Raw genomic sequence first — 17,750 nt, forward strand, 5'->3', positions numbered from 1 at the left:
CAAACAAATGTGAGAACCCCCTGACCACAGACTGCCTTTAGAGCAGACCAAGATTTGATGTTACTCATATCTTCCAGTACCTGTCAGAGTTCAAACAGGAAACCTGGTTTTTCCTCTCATGTCAACAACTTCTTTTCTGCAGCGGCGCTCGCACCGAGCGGTGGAAGTCCTGTATTTCTTTGGGACAAACAAGTACTTGCCCTGGTACGTCATTGGTGACATTAACAAGAGCTGAATATGTGGTTTTCGGTGATCCTGTGGGTGCTTCTATAGAAACGGACACACTGGCTTTGAGCAATCACACAAAAAAGGAATCCATTCATACAGGATATAGGTAGCACACAGCCGCAGTTTGCTTAGGAAAGGTCAGAAAAAGCGGGTGCTCTTTCTTTCAGCATGGCAGTGTTTTGTGCTTATGCAGTAACACCTTTTATCGCTGCAGTGTGTTTGTCATTGGTACGATATCCTGCTGCCTGCGTCGCAGCAAGGTCACATGAAAATATTCTTATCTACTAATGAGGGTTTCATCTCAGCATCTCGGCTATTAATTAACCGACGTGACCCCCAGCAGCACCTCACACCCAGGCTCAAGATGTGGCCACAGCCACTTGTGTGCTTTGGCACTGGTGGGAGTGGAAATTAGGGATGGTAATTAACATATGTCCCTCCTCAGCAGAGCCCATTATTTATCTCTCAGTGCTAATCAATAAGTGCGGTTCAATCTGAAACTCTCAGCACTCTCCATTTCCACTGAAATGCTTTACTAACATTTAACTTAACCTCCCCATGAGTGCCGGGAGTATATAACAAAGATAATCATTGACATGAACAAATGCCAGTGATGCAACCACTGACTCTACCAAGAGATGCACCGGGTCTGAGGATCATTTTTCCCATTTGATTTATGCCTGACAGATGCAAAAATCATCTCAAAAGCATCTGCACTGGGGAAAGAACACACAGACATTTCCATGGCTTTCATCTCGCTTTGTTTTATGTGATTATAAAACATGCTTTTGTGGCATGCATAATCAAGGGGCAGAACATCTGGCAAAGCCTTGTTACAGCAAAATATTCATATAGTTAAGTATTATTGTTGTCTTCTTTATTTTTTTCTATAACAACAACAGCTGCATAATATTATGACTGGTGCTAATGCTGTGAGTGGTACATGCTGAAATGATGCTACGGACCCATGCAACGAGCAGCCCTGGGACAGAGCTGCCCTCTGAACCCCACAGGCCAGCCCAGCACTATGCTTCATCTGTTCTTTATTTCTGTCATAGAACCATAAAAACATAAAGGTGGAAAAGATCCCCAATTCCAACCCCAACCCACCCGCACTGTGCCCCCTGACCACGTCCCCAGATGCCACACCTCTATTCCTGCAGGGTTTCTGCCCAGGTGATTACATTTGATTTTCCTGCAGTTTTTCCAGTAGCTCTTTCAGAGCCAAGCACATCAATTAAAACCCAGTGTTACAAAGACTCCTGGAAAATGGTCCTGTTGTGCTGTTAGTGTAACTCCAGGATGCTGCTTGCTGTGCTTGCACGGCTCAGCTGCAGATCTGAGATCTTCCCCACTCCTGGTTGGGCTAGAAGTTCTTGGTGGTCCTTTCCAGCTGTAATGGTGCTCTGATTCAGTTCCTCAGCCCATCTCAGCCTGCAGACAGGTGGCAAGAAGAAAGGAATTATTTGCATTCATTGTAAGAAATCTTTCCTTTCTAATTTCCTTTCTAACTCTCAGTAGTCTATGAAACCTCAAGGAAAAACTAAGTACAGATATAAGCCAGTGATTTATAAGCCTAATTCAGAAAAGCATCCAGACACATCCCCTGGGGTACACAGCTAAAACCAAGTATATACTGCAAGGTCCTGCTGAATCAGTCAGTACCTGCAGTTCAAATCAGCAGTTTGTTGCAGAAATGAGTAGTAAAGCACTTCCAAGCTCTCTGCTATTTGCCTCCTACTGCACAAAGCATTCACATGCATGGATGCCCCATGTTATCTCATGGAACTGCACCAAAAGACTGCAATTTGGGGGGGCTGGCACCAACCCAGTGCAGTGACATGAGCCCTGCAGCTGTGGCTGGGTCCCTCGCTGCGGGGTGGTATGACATGGGGTGACACGACATGGCAGGGCAGCAGGCAGCCTGGCCCTGGGAACCGGCTGTGCTTACATAGGATTGACTCCTGGTGCTCAGTTCCCACAGGGCTGTGGGCACAGCGCTGCGTTCCGAGGCATCTTCATGAAAGTGCTGCCAATCCCTCTTATTCAGGGTGTGATAAGTTGCAATTAGGTAAATATAAGTAATTACAGTCAAGTAGTGTTTTAGGGCAAACTGAGCTTTACCCAGTAATTGTAGGCATCACTATTTTCAGCCTGCACACAGTAGCATGTGTTTTCATGGCTGTGAAAGCTTCCTGGCAATTGGATGGCAGATCACTGCTACAGCAGGGAGACAACAGAATTATTGTTTTGCTTTTTCATGGATTTTGTTATAAACAGTAGGGTTGACCATTCCATAATGCATAGGACATAAATGGGTTCACCTTAGTGGAGATCACTGAGTGAACGAGGAGCGTATGCTCCAGCATCTGTAGCAGCTGAGATGAACAAATGCTTTTGGATTTATGGAGGGTTTTTAATAGCTTGAGCAAAAAGATGGAGAACGTAACACCACACCCCTGTGAGCAGGGAGCTTGCTGGCCCCTGGGATGTCCAATGGGTGCATCTCCAGGCTTTGAGCTCCACCAGTGTGTGCAAAACTCAGGAGTTCTATTCCAAACCAAGCATTTCTATACTATATTTCAATTTTTTTCTTGCGTCCTTGCAGATTTAAATTGCTGGGGTGCAGCCCGACTCCAGCCTGGGTGTCAGATGGCAATCTTCTGGGCTCTGTCAGCCTGGGATGGATTGAATCTGTTTGAAGTGGAGAACTTCTCAGTATGCCAATATCCTCTCATTTGGCTACCTGCAGCGTTTTACAGCACAGAAGGCAGAGAGTGGCTGCTCATGTTAACCAGGTGCTCTCCAGACTCTGCTCAGGAGCAGCTGCAGAGCCTTGGCTTGGGTTTTCAGACTCGGGGTAACAAAAGGGGATTTGCTGGAAGGGAAGGGAGGTGCACAAGTGGCAAATCACCAACAGCTCTGCTGGACCAGATGCACTGGGATGTGCTTTTGGGAGGATGCAGATCTTCCCCATGCCACATTTTCAAGGCTATAACCTCAGCCTGATATGTCAGGATGGGGCAAAACCAGTCCTGCCTTTTTTTTGCTCCCACACATTTCTGTTCAGCCCCAGCCCAGACGGCTGCGATCTGCAAGGTTTTTGCTGGAGGAAAATGAGCATCTCCAGCTGCTGCGAGCAATCCTGTTTTGGCTAAAACCAAACGCAGCAGTCATGTGCCACAGCAGCAGCACTCAGGCCAGTGGCAGTTTGCTGAAGCACAAAGAGCCCCTTAATAGCTGAGATGGAAAGATAAGCACTGCCACGCTTTTTAAAGCAGAGCATTTATGCCTGAATAAAGTCACTCCAGTTTCAGAGCAGGGAGTTTGCTTGGAAAGCCAGGATTTACATTGCACCCCAGGGACTGCAGTGCCCTCACAGCCTTTCACATGTCTCCTTCCTCCGAAGCCATACACCCCACCTGCGGGTTCCTCACTGCCTGTATTGCAGCACACAGCTCGCAGTTTTGTTGCTTTGCTTGAGGAGCGGCAATGACATTTGCAAGCTGGGAACCTGCACCTCATTCCTGTGCCCCGGTATTGGGCATGTGCTCCAGGAACTGTGCACCCAACCATGTGCTTTGCAGGGTGGCAGGGAGCAGTGTCTGGCTGTGCCCCAACCACCAGCTCTGCTCTGCTGCCAGGCGAGAGTCTGCAAACACCATTGATTAGAAAGTGCTGGTGGAGAAAGGTAGGAGCGGCGAGACTGTGCTGGGAGACATGCAAAAATGCACAGGAGGCAATAAACAGTGTCATGCAAATCTGCTTTGTACAACTCCTTTCTGCTGCAGTAACCTCAGGTGCTGTTTAGGACATACGGGCAAGGAAATGTCTGTCTTTAAAAAGAGATATGGTTTTAACCAGATAAAAGCCTTTTAATTAGCCTGACATTTTTGCTCATGTTTTATAGCCACATCTTTATGCCAGAAAGTTGGGGAGGCGTGGAAATGCTGCTGGGATAGAGCAGGTTATTGTAATGGAGCCTGCATGGTTCCTCTGCTTGCAGAAAGCATTTGTTTGGTGGTCCCTTGCCTTTGCTTTGTCATCATCCTCTGTACATCTGTTTCAGGATGGAATAAATGAGTCCATACCTGAGAACCAGGTTGTTTATATGATGCAACATTCAAATGATTTTTGGTTTTCGTATGCCTGGAAAAATAATTGTCATCTCAGTAGCATGGGTTACCATAATGGAGCGCTCCCGTTACTGCGGGCGGATGTGGGCCACTCTGCGAGGCACTTTTCCCCCAAATAGAGATGCACTCAGTCAGTGCAGGGACGAAGTTTATTGCACGGCTGACAAAGGGAATTTTGGAGTCCGCTGCAATGTGAGCAATGGAGCTGATTAGCTGGGAAAGGGGAATTCCACCCCACGTTCCTCCACACAGAGCCCCACAGTGATGGCACTGTGTGAATCCCCGCAGTGCAGTGCTGGGGCTGCAGCACCCCAACCCCGACCCACCTTGTGCTCGCTGCCTCCCTGCAGGGCTCAGCACGGAGCCTCCCCCTGCACTGTGCCACCCGTGTGTGCATCTGAGCCCTCTTGTCTAGCCAGTGATTTGTAGCTCTGCACAGACCCCTCCATCACCTTGGGTCTTGCAGCGACGCCCATCCTGCCTCAGTTTACCCATCTGTAAATTGGTACCATATTTTCCCATCATGTTTTTTAAGCTGCTTTTCTGGAGGGAACGCCACCAGCTCAGGTGCTGCCTCCAGTGATGAGATGCCTTCAGAACCATGGTGAGACTGGGGGCAATTTGCAGAGCTCTGCCCAGAAATCCAGAGGCTGTGACCCACACCCACTGCACTGCCCCCAGCTCCCACCACAGTCCTGCGGGGCAGCGCTGGCTGAGACCAAATGGGAATCACCAGAAAAATGACAGCAGAGATCCCACCTTGGGGCCCTGCAGCCATGCAGGCTGATGGGGTCTTGTTGGTCTGGGGAGAGAGGGACTGTGCAAATAAATGCAATGTATAATAAAAGTGAAAACTGTCAGAACGGAGTGTTTCGCGCTCGCTGTAAAACCGAAACTCAATTTCTTTTTTTTTTTTGTTTTTGGTGAAAAAATTCACTGATTTTTTTTTTTCCATTCTGAAATGAGTTATTTTCAAACAAAGAGACGAGGCTTTGTTTAGAAATGAGTAATCGTTGTCCCACCTTCGAGCAGAGGGGATTTGCAATAGGAATACATTGCTTTGCAGTGACATAACTCAGAGGGTGGTGACGCACTGAACAGGTTGCCCAAGGAGGCTGTGGATGCCCCATCCCTGCAGGCATTCAAGGCCAGGCTGGATGTGGCTCTGGGCAGCCTGGTCTGCCGGTTGGTGACCCTGCACACAGCAGGGGGTTGGAACTGGATGAGCATTGTGGTCCTTTTCAACCCAGGCCATTCTATGATTCTGTGATAAGCGTGTGTGCGCCTGTGTGCCAACTGCTCTGTGAGCCTGGAAAAGCAGAAGGCCACAGCTGGGCAGTGGTGCCCCTGTGAAGGAGGAGAAATCCATTTGCTTCTACGTTTTGTGTATTTTGGAGAAATGAGGACGTTTCTGCTGGCTGAAGGAGCTGTGTGTGACGGGAGGGAAGCGGTGCCGTCTGCACTGTGGTGATTATGGTGATGGCTCTGGTTGTGCTCTGTGTTGCATGGCAGGGAGCTGGGAGCAGGCACAGGAGCAGGCACAGGGCTGGCCGTACGTCACAGCACAGCTGTGCACTCTGTAAGAATTTGTGTCCCACCCTTTCCTTTCAAGTTGATCTCCTTCTTGTGTTGTAGCCGTGTTTAGACAAGAGAACACCAATAAGGAGACAACAAGACAAATGGAGCCCTTCTGTTTATGCCCTGGTATTTGTTCAGAGATGACAAAGATGATTAAACACTGAGATAAAGTTTCTCCTCTGCTACTAATTTATTGAGGAACTTACAGTTTTCTCCTGTGCATCATTTAGGTGATTAATAAAACCGGATGGTCCTCAAGGTCCCTCCCAACCCAAAGCCACTCTATGGCTCAGTCCGCTCTCCTGTACAATTTTCAGCATTGGTGCATATCAATGTCAGGGATTATTTTTAGCCACCTATTTTTATTGAATTGCACACTATGTAATGGACACCTGGAGCACTGCTGATGTGTCGTGTTGAGCATGCTGGAACCCAAAAGCTCCAGCTGCACCAGCACACTGCGAGGGCAGCACCTGCACCAGTGGGACCCTGCGTGGGGACAGAGAAGTGCTGTCCCTGTGGGGGGATATTGGCCTTGCCCAGGAGAGGCTGCAAATCTCACAGCCCTCATTAGGCTCCATTGCGTGTGTCAGAGGTGCAGGGGAACAGCCACAGGTAAATGAAAGTAAATTAAGATTATTAACTTCTTGTGTGTCCATGCAGAGATAACTCAGCTCGCACACTCCATGCAGGTGAATTAACTCCTCAGTTTATCACCAAACCACTATGTCCTGCAGCTCTTGGCCTTAACATGAATTACATTAAACCTCACCCTTCACAAAGAAGAGATTCTGACCACTCGTTCCCAAAAGATCGTTTCCAACTCACTGTGGCCTGGTGCTGGAGATGGGATTCTCCCCTGGTAGCTCCATTTCTGTGGGCACTGTCACCATCTAGTGGCACTCTGCTTCTGGCTTGCAGGTACAGCAGCTGCGTTGCTTCCCCCCCCCCCCATCATCGCTCATTTCTCCCGGGTGTTAGTGCCAGCTTTTACCAATTAGCACATTAAAAGCTGGCAGGTGTAGGTGCACCCTTTTTAGCCCACGCTTCCCAATGGCCCTGTTTGGAAGTGTCTGCCTGGCTGCAGGAGGAAGGTGCCCTTGGTAAGCTCCTGGATGGGGGGAGCTGGGATTGTGTGGGGTTCTGTCTGAAGTGTTGTTTTCAGGTGTTTGAGTGCAGAGAGCTGTTATGGGTGAGGTTTGTGCTCTCAGATCATTGCAGGCAGCGCAGTGAGTGGCAGCCCACCCTGAGGATCTCTGGCAGTAACCCCATAGGGTGTGTTTCTAATGCTCAAAAACTCAAAGGGAACAGATGCTGTGGCTGTACACTAGGTTTCCACCCCCTTGTTGTGTTTGTGGCAGCCTGGGGGGCTTCTGATGGCTTCCTGGGGTGGGTGATGTACACACAGAGCTGGAGGGTAGCACTGCCCTGTGCTCAGTTTTGCAGGAGCTGTTTCCATGCAGGAATGCGAGCAATGGACCTGAAACTGCAGCAGCAATTTCCCTTCTCTAAGGCTGAGGAGTGACACTGGGCAGGACGAAGCTCATGGTGCTCTCCCTGGTGTTGTAGGTTTCCCAGAACCGATTCTCAGCACTTTAGATCCTGTTTGCTTTACATAATAATGTAACTTCTAGGCACTTCTTTTCTGTGTGCAGCTTTGGGTTGAGTTTTCTATGGCTGTGAGTCAGTGGTGATCCCACACCATGTGGAATATGGCTGTCAGCTCTGCTGCAAGGTACAGCCTCACCCCTTCAGCGTGGGTCTCGGTGTCCCACAGAGAGAGATGTCAGGTCACCTGTCTGCTTGTGGGATGCCAAGGGGAGGATGGAATCCTAGAAGCAGGGAGAGGAAAAGGCAAGACTGGCTCTCGAGCGTGGTTGGTATGGGCTGCAGCACCAGCTCCTGCTCTGTACCAGCCCTGGGTGTGTAGCTTTGCTTAGGAGAGACCTCTAAAACATAAAAGTTATAAAATGGAAAAGCAGGTGGGCTTTGTGCTGTAACTTCTCCCACTGCCAACATCTCTCTGTGCAGCTGAAGGTTTCACTGCAGGAGAACATGGGGTCACCCCCCTGGGGAGAGCGCAGTCCCTGCATGGTACGGTCAAGGGGCTGATGGGGACTCGTAGCCCCAGACAACGTCTCACCCACCGCACTGAGAGCTGTGTGTGGTTTTTCAGTTTCCTATTTTTAACTTTAAAGATGCCTTCCTCTATCCATGTGCCTCTCCAGCCCACAAGAGCCCTGTGAGCAGGGGAGAGAAGGCAAACAAGGAGCTGTTCTAAGAAAAATGAAGGTAACCACATCTAAAAAAACAAGAGCATAACCCTCACAGAAAATGAAAATGACTGCTTTTAGACCAATTAAGCTCACTTTTTATTATTATTATTAATCCTGGCTGGAGCTTGGAGCTAATGAATCACAGTGAGATGGCAAACAGATATCTTCCTTAGGACACCTGGTAGCTTCTTCCATGATAATTTAATACAAACTACTGAAAGAGTTACATGAGTTTGAGTCAACATTTGAATTAAGCTATGAGAACTCAGCTGCAATTAATTTTGTTGTATCCTGCATATGGTGGACAGAATAGGTACCTATGGTAGAGAGATGGAACCTGTCCTCTTATTATTATTTCTAATTGTGATTATTTTTGACCTTTCGTTTTCCCTTTATTGGCATACTTTAGAAAAGGAAATGGGCTGTGTTCAGCACATCTACATGCCGGGTATTGCCAATTCCGAGCTCGTGCTGGAGTAAGAGTCAGCAATTGGAGGTCAGTTTACTTACAGGTCTGTTGAACATCATGGCATGGAAGGAGAAATCACACTCACAAAGCAGATGGAATCTGCAATAGCAGCTGTATTCCTATATGTACTCAGAGGTTGCCTTAAGTACCCAACCAGCTCCTCAGCAGCTGGAGCTGCCCACCACTGAGGCACTCTGCCCTGGAGCTCAGCCAGCAAGGGACACCGGAAGCCAAAACGTAATTAAGGTATTGGTGTTTGACCAGGATGCCATGGTCAACTCTTGCAAAAGGTCATGAGGTCTCCATTAACCACAGGAACCTGGTGTGCATCTCATGGCACACAGAGCAAACCTTCAGTTAATGTCTCTGTACAACACATCAGGCTTTGATGTCTCCATGCAGTAATCCTTCATGCCTCACGTAATAGGGTGCTGGGAAAATCCACTTACCTTTTTTTGCTGACTTTGTCCAAAAGACTAATTGGACACCTACTCTGATACTTGCTCCCAGGTTTCTGATTCTTCCCACTGGTGCGGTTTGAATATGTCTATGGAGGGAGGAATATAATCTGAAATGTCACCATCCCCATGAGAAAAGCAAAGTGTTAAAACATTTTATGCAGGTGTTCTGCAGGATCTGTTTTTACATCCTTTAAGAAAGGAAGTTTGGGGTTTTGGCTGGGTTTCGGCTGACGTGGTTACCCGGTGCCGTGGTACATCTCTGAACACTGGAGCACCAGGTGCTGGGTTGGGACTTGCACATGGGCTAATGGACACAAACCCATTAATGCAAGTTCTGACCCATTAATGCAAGCGCAGACTGGACTCACATTTGTTAGTTTTTGGGTTCCTCCGTTCTCATTCCCCTAATTGTGCTCATTTTCTGTTTAAAAATAATTGGCAGAAGCTTATGATGTGAAACGAAATCTGTGAAGACAAAACCTTGTAATGGAGCTCACGTATTGAGCTTTGCTGTCAGAAGATGCACTGAGAGGTGCATTCTGCCACAGCCTGCCTCCAGCTGGGGCACGGGGTCAGAGCAGCTGAAAGGTTTTGATCAGACCTGAGCTGTTAACTTCTCACCGATGGTCATGTGGTGAATCCTTGTTCCTGGGGCTTCTCTGCTTTATTCCCATCTGTACTATGAGTTCAGTGGTGGCTTTGCTTTGGGGAGCTCTGGGGACTGTGTATTGCCATGTGAAAGGAAAGCCTCCATCCCATAACCCCCAGAGCCTGGAGATGGGAATTCCATGCCAGCCAAATCCCTACTCTTTCGTGAAGCTGCAGTCCAATTTTTTTGTCCAAATGTTTCTTTAAAAATAATATGCATATGTATGATGTCTTTTAAAGAAGATTCTCTTGTTGAATTAGCAGAAATTTTCTGGGAAATGGGGGGAGAGAGAGGAGGGAAAGCAGGCTGCTTGCAGCAATCCTGGCTGGACTGCTGTGTGACCTGCTGCAGGGCTGGGCATGCCTGTGCTGGGCCCCCCCAGAGCCTGTCTGAACTCAGACCCCTGCCTTCTGCTTCTGGGTCTCTGCATGGAGCAGTGCTGTGTGCCATGGCTGGGCAGTGGATCCCCTGCTTTGTGACTCAATGTGCTCTCCTATCTCCAGGAGGAGTGTGGACAGGGACCTCATTCAGGTCCTAACAGGTTTTGTGCTGCCATAGTTTCACATGTGATTTTATTTATGCTTATTTATGTGCTTCTGAGCAATTTCTGGGTGCATTTGGATTGTGAACCCAAGCTGTTTGCTGCTGGGTGCATATGTGGCGCGGTGTGCTGCTGTTCCCTTGGCAGGAAGATATGCTTCAAGGTGTCTGCTATAAAGTCCAGCACAAGGAGCTGAAAATGCTCTTTTTGTGCTTATCCCAAAGTGTGGGATTGCAGTTTGCTGTCTCAGACTATTGCTGGTGGGTTTATATGCTCAGGCATGGCATTTCATGAGGGCTTTATGGAGTGAGCTCCCCACAATGGAAGTGCTCCCACTGTGTGTCTTTCATGTGAGGGTCAGGAGGATAAAGCTGAATAATTCCTTCAGGTCCTCTAAAAACTTCAGCCAAAATATTTGGGTGAAGCCAGCAAGAATAGCCATGAAAATGGTGGAAAGGAATTAGGTGGGAGATGGAAACACTCATCTGCAGTGTGGGGGTGAGGCAGTTGCAGCTGTTTTGTGGGCTGATTGAGGGGGGGGATCATTGGGATATCCCTTAGCAATTGGTAGTGTTTTTGCCAAAGTGAAATTTGTTGTTTTTCCAAAGCAAATACCCTTTCTTTTGATGGCTTAAAGGAGACTGAAGTGAATGGCAGACCTGGCACTGGCTCTGCACGATGGTGCATTTCACTCCAAGAGAGCAGAGGGAATTGCTACAGAGGCCTTATGGCTGGAGACCTCTACCAGATGAAGAGAGGCATCCAGAGGTTTGATCACTCCTAAGGCATAGATCAAGGCCCTAGAGAGTCTCTGTGAGGTGCATGCACTGGGGGGGAACTGTAGAATGTAATGACTGTGAGGTTTCTGCTGGCTTTATAGCCAGCATGTGAGTAGAGGTTATTCAGCTTTGCTACAGAATTCTATAGGATACAGTGGAAGAAAATGCAAGTAAGAGTCCACATTTCTGCAGCACTTCATACAAAGCCTTCTCATGTTCTTGCAGCTCTGTCACATCCTTCTGGCATGAGCATTTCTTATACCTGCTGTTCTGGCAGTAGAGAGCTGAACAGCTGATGCCCGATTTCATGAAGTCATTACTCCTGTCTGCACCCTATGGAGCTGCCCATGATTTTTTTCTCCTCTCACATCTCACACGCTGGAGGCTCTGCAGTGGCCACTGCTGCACAGAGCAATGTCTTCTCTCCCCCTCTGAGAATAGAGGAAAGCTCATGGGCTATTTTGTCAACTCTGGACCCAGCTTCAGGCTGCAGTAGCTTTGACTGTGGCCAGCACCACTCTTGCTCTGTGCAGGTATACCAACTGTTTTTGTTTTTTAACCATATGAGGAAACAAACTGTTTAGCGAATGAAGCCAGATGCACAAGGTTATGCTGAAGGACCTACAGCCCCTTTGTAAAGAGCTCCAACCAGAAACCTTGGAAGAGATACATAAAAACATTTGTGGAATTTATTCTTGGCAGTTAAAGGTAAATACACATTATGCACATATTCTCTTTTAACTACACTGTACCCTTCCTTGCGTTTCCAATCAGTCTGTGTGGTGTAGGGCTGCAGCATGGTCTTTCTGTTCCTCATCATCTTGCACAACCTGCTGTAGGACACTGGCTTGGAGCAGGGCTGGGGACATTCCCTGGGCTCTTATTGACAGAATGGGAAGATCCAGCAACATAGGGCACCAGAGAAGGAGCTGTGAGAAGAGCATGTTTTCAGCTGCTGGCAAGAACAGATACGAGGTAATTCTTGAAATAAGGCAGGCTAGCACACAAGCTTGCACAGACACCAGTTTCAGCCTGGACAATCCCACTGACCTGGGCAGTCTCTCCATTCATTAGTCAGCATAGCCTGACTGCCATGCACTGTGCCCTTAGCATGTGTTGTGGCACGTTGTTCCATGAAATAAGCCAATTAAAGCTTCCTGTGAGCTGCTGTAGCTCTGCTACACTGAAAAATAAAGTGCCTTGTTAAAACTGGATCGGGTCAGAAGATATCCTGTAACAGCATGGCTCAAATGTCCTTCAACTTCTGTGATACCCATTTTAGCTATACCAACCAGATGTATACCCCACTGTAACTTGAGTGTTTAAAAAAAAAAAAAGTTTAATATCCAAAGTTAATGATTAACACTCTTCCCTCAGAGTCTTATTTTGACCTCTATGTAACCAGTGGCAGCATCAGGGCATGCTGTGGCTCTTGTTGGCCAAGGCATGGTGCTGCCAGCATGGCCCATGGCTACGGACAGGAGCGGTGACAGCTGGGACACAGGCAGGGCTGGGTCAGCATGGCTGATGCCATTCTCATGACACACAGGGGCCAGCACAATAAATGGGAGAGCCAGAACTTTCCAGGTGAAATGAAATTAAATCATTTGTGTTTGCTTTAATATAGGGATGTATGATATTATCTGTCTACAGCATTAGTCTGTTCTGCTGCCTTTGAAGGTAATAATTGGTATTAGGGTGGTGTGTTGGAGTTTCCTTGTTAGGCATGATTTTGGAATGAATCTCAGGTATCCAGACAAATGGGCATTTTCATGGTATTAGCCACTACCACATGATCTTACATATTCCTCATCAGTGGCTGTGTTCAGGTTTGGGCATCACTGGGGCTTGGGGTTTTTCTTCAGCTAATTAAGAATTGTGAGAAGGGCAAAAACTATTTGGGGTGTTGGAGAAGAAAGGTTAAACCAGTAAAATGAGGCAAGTTTGGCTGAGTAGTGATTAAGGTGGTCACAGCCTGGGGTGCTAAAGGGTTCCAACATCAGGAGGCCAACATTCATTAGTGCAGTGTGGGGAGATTTGGGAGAAGCAAATGCAGCTGAACTATCCAGCTGTGCCCTTGGAAATGAGGTCTTAGGGGCACACGCTGGTTTCTTGCAAACTACATTGCTCAGAATCTTGGGGAGAATTGGTAGAGAGAAATCCCACAGCAGCACAAGGGAGGCTGAGCAGCCCAGGTGCTCCTTCCAGGCTTTGGTTCGTTGGTTTTGGGTGTAGCTGTTGACTCCATTGCAATGGGCTTATATTAGGTATGAGCTGGATCTGGTTTGTGCAATGGCTTGAGTTTTCTGGATTACAACTGCTTAGATGATGGCCGCAAAGGAATTTTAATTAGGTAAGTAAGAAAGGTTTTTCTGGGAGACAGGCAAACCACGATAATTATTGGCAGTGAGAAAGCCAGCAAAGAACAAGTATCAGGGAATGTACATAGGTCTTACTAATAATTACCTACATTGAGGTTTTAGGGGTATCCACGAAAGAATCTCTTCAATGGCAAGGACCTAAATGATGTTAATGTCTCCTCCTATGTTTTATCCGGAGTTCAGCTGTACTTACAGGCTTTCAGGAGCACACAGATGAGGCTCAGAAAGCGTGACCATGGCAGATATAATCACTGTGAATGCTGGGATTCCTGGAGGAGCCCACTGGAGGCTGCTGGTTCTATAGCAGTGCCCATGGGAGCTCCCAGGCGCTGTTGAGGTGACTCAGACATGAGAACTCCTCTGTCTCACCGAACCACAGATCCCGAAGTTACCACACTCTGCTAAGAAGAGTTCTGTAGGAGTTTGTATTTCCAAATGTGTCTCTCTTGAAATCAAAAAATTGAAATGTAGGACGACCCTTTTATGTTTTTCTTTAGGAAAGAATGGGCAGTGTTGTTCCCATCTCCAAGAGCTTCAATATTAACTAACCTGGGAAGGAGACTACCACGCTAATATAACATATCCCTTTTGTTTGTGTTAAATTGGCATGCCCAAACTCACAGGAAAATGCTCTTGGAGTGCTTGCTTGGCTACATCCGGACTTCTAGTTCTGTCTGCTACAACACAGAGCTAGCTGAACACGTTCTCCTCTGGCTCCAAAGGTGTCACTGTGCTACTGATAAAGCCTTAACTTTTCTTCGTAGTCAGTTGATGGGACAGGCAACATGTAGCGACATGAGCGAATACTGGTATGAAGCAGGACACCTATACTGGGCAGGAGATGACAGCCTTGCTTGGCCTGGAAGTGTGGTTGGGCTGAGGAAGTGTGCACATCTACTGTTGTCTTGTGAGAAGAGCTCTTCTGCAGGAATAAGGGCACTGTCAGCTTCTGCAGTGTCACTGCTTTCTGTTTCATAGAAAGATCTCACCAGAAACCCCTAAGAAGAGATTCTCATCCTATCTCTCCCCATCTGGCTCTGGCTGAGTGCTGAGGAAGACTGAGCAGTCAAAATGGGTTGATTTCTCAGGTGTATTCAGAGATCAGATCTCATTCTCCTTGGCTCTGTGGCCATGGCTTGCTCCTTGCTAATGTCACCTTTGTGTACCAGCAAACGGGGTGCTGCCAAAGGTGCAGGAGGTCTGTGTCTGTGGGAACAGAACCGCTGTCTGCAGCAGAGCTCCTGGGAGAGGATCCTGGCTCTGGCACGGCCAGGACATGCAGCTCGCACTGCTGCTCGGGGCCAGAAGGCAGTTAGGTGCTGGTCACCTTTGAAAAGCTGCTCTTTAACCTCTTGGTCTTCTTAATGAAATGGGAGGGGTGGCAGGAACTTGAGCTTTCTTATGTGGATTTTGCTAATTAGTCCAAATGCTTCTAAAATGCACCTGGAATTTTGAGTCCAAAGACACCATTAATGCAAAGTGCTTACGTGTAACGGAGTAAGCAGCACCAGGGTGACCACAACGCTCACACCGGCAGACTCCTGATTTTTAGAGATTGCACAGGATTGCTCGAGGTGCACGTGGGAATGGGTTTTGAAATGGTGACACTGCATTTTCCTGGTGTCCAACTGGTGACAAAGGCTGTGGTAGGTGACCACAGGAGACACCACTCAGTGCACCTGGGTGCTCATTGCCTCCAACGCCCTGCACAGAGCACGTGACATCTGCGTTTCTTTTAAGGTCTCCAGTCTGGCTGCTGTAGTATAAAAGGACTCCAACAACTTTGTGAGCTGGCTTGAAGGGGGAAGGAACACAACTAAAGTGTGTTTGAAGATGTGCTGGTCTGAAAGCATGATATCTGTGAGGCTTCTCTGTCATCACAGACTGTATTCCTCTTAGGCTCAGAAGAAGACAGCTCCTTCAAGTTATGAATTTGAACATATAGAAGCAAAAGGAAGAATAGGAGGGAGGTGGCAGTCAGGTGCTCCAGGAACGTGCTGGGCATAAACTCAAAGAACCACAAGGTTGCACTTTGCCAGTGTCAGAAGTAGCTGCATGCACCTCTGCTGTCCTTGTAGAATTATTTTGTGTTCTCTTTGTTATAGTTGAGGCCATCAAAGAGCTGGAGTAATGGCTTTTGGTGCCATTTTTGTACAGTGATTGAACAGGATTTTAGACTGATGTATTTGATTTCAGAGAAATTAGAGGTTGTGAGTCTGTATGATCAAGGGAAGTTTGGAAGGCTGGACAAAGTCTGCCCTCACATTGGTTTTCTGAGAAGCTGAGCAAAGAGCCCTTAAATCACTGGGACAACCACAAGCTTCAGCAGTTGTGCTTGAGGCTGGAGAGCCCCGGTGTTGGTGAGGGATCTCTGCACAGATATTACAGACTTGTATGAAGGGATGCACCGAACAGCCATCATTAGAACAGATCACATTTCTTTAATCTGACCTTATTTTTTTTTGTAAAGAAAACAAAAATACCCTTCTTCCTATAAATCTAGAAGCTTTTAACCTCTTCCCTTCAATATGACACTTTCTGAAAATGCTTGCAAATGAGTTTTTTTGCACAAGGCTGCTATATGGTATATTGCTGCAATATCTTTCACTGCAGCTATTCCACAAGCGGATGATTCTGCTTTTGAGAAGGGGAAAACCTTGTGCTGATTTTTCTTGTGACCTACTTGGCTCGGAGAGGCGCTGCACAGAGCAGCTCTGCACCTTTGCTGCGATGCTCTGCTGGGTGCGTGGCTTACGGAGCCTTTGGGGCATTTTTGGGTGGCCCTTGCCAGCTTTTCAGCTTCTCTCTTAGCCTGCTGTGTGCTGGCTGAGTGTGGACAGAGCTGTGAAGAGTCAGAGCAGGAGGGGAGGCTGGCAGAGGTGCAGCTTGATGCTTTGAGCTGGATGGAGGGGGAGATGGGATGGGACCAACGCCTCCCAGTTGCTGAACTCCTCCAGAAGTGCTCGTGTGAGCCAAAGGAACTAAGAGAGAGAGAAAGACCTAAACTAGGTCAAACCTGGCTTCAAAGTGGAACCAAATGTTAACGCTTTGTGTGTGATCTGCCCTGGGAAAGTTTGCAGCCGATTTCTGTTTGGGGTTCAGCTGTAACGTGCGTGTGCCATGCATGGTCATGGTGGGGCGGCTGCTGCTGCAGATATCTGCAAGAGCCTATGAATGTTGCAGGAGGACTGCTGCTGTGCTTGTCTCCAAAGCTAATCTCAGAAGGTGCCTTTTGCACAGTAATATTGGAAAAATAAAGTTGATTCAGTTCTTATTCTCCCTGATTCCCTTGCACGCTACAGGCTCAAACAAGGAGTGGTTTCCAGCCTGGGAAATACCATCCGTGGCTTTGAGAGTGAAGGTTGTGGGCTTTGCTCTTTGGGGAATTTCTAACTTGTCATCTCTGGGTTACGTGGTTAAGCTCAGAGCAGGTACAGGGATACCAAGCACTTGTGGGCAGCTGCCAGCACAGAACTTATTGGTCCTTAAATGAGGATAAATCAATTTCTTTACTTGGGTTTCCATTTGATGAGACCTTGCCAAGGGAGAGCTAAGAGAACGGATTTCCCCAAGGGATGTAGGAAACTTGGGAACAAAGTGACAATTCTTGCCCACAGCATGAGAAGCTGTTAGTTGTGAGGATGTGTGGCACTGCCCAGAATTGCTGAGGGCTTTGCACATTTTTGTGGCTTATCTTCCTGCACTTTATAGTTCCGGGCCCAAATTTTCTTCCTGAAGCTTTGAAACTGAATTAAAATAGAGCGAGACCTAAGAAAGTCTGCTGTCATAACAATATCAGCTGGTCATCATGAGTTCTGGATGTCATGCTCACATCATCCTGTGGCATGCTCCAGTGAAGGTCTGGCTGTGCCCTCCTTGAGCTGTTTGCTATAACTCAATAATGAAGTTAGACAGAGTTCTTTGTTTCTGCTGTGACAAATCTTAGGCTTAGACACAGGTGGTGGTGGACTTTGGGGAGGGAACTACAGAGAGCACTGGGTCTCCAAACTGAGCAGGGAAGAAAGGAACAGGGGATAGCTGCTGTGGAATTAAACCTCCATTGAGGAATACCAGCCAGCATTGGGAATGAGCTGCATGACTTCATCAGAGCATGCAAAATGAAAGAGAAACTATTCCTGAATTTGTGAGCAGCCTGTCAAAGCCTTGCCCAGCTTGCAGGTTGGTGGGGGTTCCAAGTTGCCTTCTGGGAAATGAAATTCCTGCAAGAGGAAAAACCTGGAGCATAAGCGAG

At 47.6% G+C, this 17,750-nt stretch overlaps 1 protein-coding gene across 3 annotated transcripts in view; it reads left to right on the top strand.

The window, feature by feature from the left end:
* VDAC1 (voltage dependent anion channel 1) overlaps positions 1-17,750 on the top strand; it is a 61,023-nt gene that overhangs the window by 22,412 nt on the left and 20,861 nt on the right. Inside the window, exon 1 of one of the 3 annotated variants that reach the window (XM_025154858.3) lies at positions 6,889-7,045. The exons of the other annotated variants lie outside the window; for them this stretch is intronic. The gene's annotated coding sequence lies outside the window, so the exon portion shown is untranslated. Of the gene's footprint in view, positions 1-6,888; positions 7,046-17,750 lie in introns of those variants that run through there. 3 annotated transcript variants of the gene reach the window in all.

Source organism: Gallus gallus, chromosome 13, assembly GCF_016699485.2.
Source record: "Gallus gallus isolate bGalGal1 chromosome 13, bGalGal1.mat.broiler.GRCg7b, whole genome shotgun sequence".
Taxonomy (NCBI): Eukaryota; Metazoa; Chordata; class Aves; order Galliformes; family Phasianidae; genus Gallus; species Gallus gallus.